Source organism: Anopheles aquasalis, chromosome 3 (genome assembly GCF_943734665.1).
Source record: "Anopheles aquasalis chromosome 3, idAnoAquaMG_Q_19, whole genome shotgun sequence".
Classification (NCBI taxonomy): domain Eukaryota; kingdom Metazoa; phylum Arthropoda; class Insecta; order Diptera; family Culicidae; genus Anopheles; species Anopheles aquasalis.
Window position 1 is genome coordinate 50,246,049 of NC_064878.1, and position 2,500 is coordinate 50,248,548.

At 49.0% G+C, this 2,500-nt stretch overlaps 1 protein-coding gene across 18 annotated transcripts in view; it reads left to right on the forward strand.

Moving 5' to 3' along the window:
* The window catches only part of LOC126578492 (potassium voltage-gated channel subfamily KQT member 1), a 161,215-nt gene that overhangs the window by 84,715 nt on the left and 74,000 nt on the right, over positions 1–2,500 (forward strand). The gene's annotated exons all lie outside the window — the stretch shown is intronic.

Here is a 2,500-nt window from a genome sequence, read left to right on the forward strand (position 1 = left end):
CGTGCACGTCTCGGCACGCGGGGAAGGCTGGAAAATTCATCGTAAAATTCATCCAACGGTAAAACTAGCAGAACGGGATGCGGTCAGGCAGAAGACTTTTTCCTTTCCTTACATGCCACCCCTTTACCTTGGTTCGTACCGAACGAACTGGAACCGGATTTGGTGGCACACAATCCGGACGTCTCTCTTTCTCTCTCTGTAAACCAGGAACGAGAAAATAAAAATAGTTCACCGCCGACCAGCGCTATCCGTCGATTATAAACTGTCACTTCCGTGTAAGGGACGGGAGTGCGAAGGGAAGTGCCACAACAATTTGCTGGTAATAACAATAATCATGCATAATTTAGCGAACGAGAGCGTCTAGGAGTGCCATGGTTGGCCTTCCGCTTCGACGAGAATTATGCGATGGAGGCGCCTGGTTTCTACGGGTTACCAGGCGCCTCCATCGCACCATGCGCGCCACGCAAGCTACGGTTACGGTTTCTGATCCTAGCCGGTTTGGTTTTAGCGGATGTGTAGGGTTTGCTGTAAAGTACACCACAGCCGCCACCGCTTGAGGTTTTTTTTTGGTTTTTTTCTTCTCTTGTTGCTTCATTTTTCCAGCAACCTGGACCCGATGAACCGGAAGATTGTGCCAAAAACTCCCACCCGTTACACAAACCACACTTTGCTGGCTGGTACTTTTTTGCGGGCGAGCTAAAAACGGGGCCCTGACACGTACAATTAACGTTCCAAGGGAATCCCTTGGCACCTCATCATCAATTAGACGAACACGTTCGTCCGGACATCGGCCTTCGCGTTCCGGAAGACAAAGTTAAGGCTTTCTCGAATGCTTTCGGCTGTCAGGTCATCTTAAAAAAGGTGGACAAGCGGGCGATGGACACGATGGAAAAATAATGCGTCAGCACAGCACCGGAAGTGGGCACTCTCTTGAGAGAGATGGCGTCACTATCCCAAAGAGAAGTTCTTTTGTACCTTTCGTCAATGGTAAGCGGGCGTCATCAGGTGGTCCATTCCGGGGGTACCTCAGATGAAGCACTTCACAGCAACGCAAACATTGTCTATCTGAGGGGCAAGCAGCACAAACATCCAATTGCTCTCTCTCGATCATCCTTTTCTGAATCCAACGTTCGGAAGCGAGCAAGCAAGAATGTTGGTTGGCACACAGTTCAACTCCGTTTACAGTAACCCCAAAAAGAGCCTCGGAGAAAATAATTTAATTTCATAACCCCTTTCACTGATTTATGCGTCCATTAAATCCGTGAACCTAACGACGACGAAGTCGCTTTTACGATGCTATCGCTGCCGAAAAATAAGGTTATGTGCGCACACACATACAGACATACACAGTTCAACCGGAGTTTGTAATGCCTTATTTAGCTTGGCCGGGACCGTATGATCCGATTCTGGTTTCCATTCGGTTTAGAGAATGGTTCCAGGGCATTCAACAATACGAGAGCCATTCATACCGGGCGACCGAGAATGTCCTCTAGGGGGGGGGGGGGGGGGGGGGGGGCTGATGTGGGTACAAAACATAAAAAAAACAACGAATGTAAATGTACTCGACCAAGTTATCGCAGGCGAGGCACGTTTTTTTTTATTTGATTAAAGTGCAAAGCTTCCCGATGGTTTTCAAACGACACTCGGGCAACAAGTACCGGAACTGGAATGTGTTTTTGGGTTCCATTTATGGCATTCATAAAACGTATGATGATGATGATGATGATGATGATAGCGACTCATGGCTTCATAATCATGGCTATATTACGTATAGTTGCACGGGGACGCTGTGCAAATGAATTTGCCTCCGTAAAGCTCGTTTCTACTGGCAAGAAAGAGCGAGAGAGAGAGAGAGAGCGAGGGAGAGAGAGAGAGAGAGTGCTGGAGCTCCGGAAGCTGGCCACCCAGGATCACGTACCGGTTTTCAATTACACGCTAACTAGTTGTCTGGCTCGTGGTGCTGCGTCGCTGGTCACGGCTTATGCAGCAATACTATCAGTTCATTAAGATAATGGCGTATATTAGTGGCGTCCATCCTTAGTCCTGGGCCCGCTTAGACCTGTTGGACTTTCTCCTACAGAGAGTCGTAGTTTGTCCGAACGAGGAACGCTCGAAATGGTGCTGCAGCGGCTGCTGCAAAAGTGAACGGCCAGCGCTTAATTGCAAATACATTTGCTTGTTTTCCGTGCCACTGATAATCCCGTGGCTGCCGATTGCCATCACCGAGTTGCTCGTTTTCTCTCGCTGTCGAGTGTTGCACGTGCACCGCGCGCATTCAAGCGCTCATGCTGGAGCAAAACATAAAAAAAAACTGTAACAATATTTCATTTAACTTTCATAATTGTTTCAATTCGATGGTTCTGCCTGGGCTGGTGGTGCTGGTCCTCATGGCGCGTAATGCGAGTAGAGGATGCTATCTGCCCGGACTCGGGCGAACACGAACACGGTCGAGCTCAGCCATGGCCGAGGCCTGCAATAGCACCGTCATGCGATGCGGAAT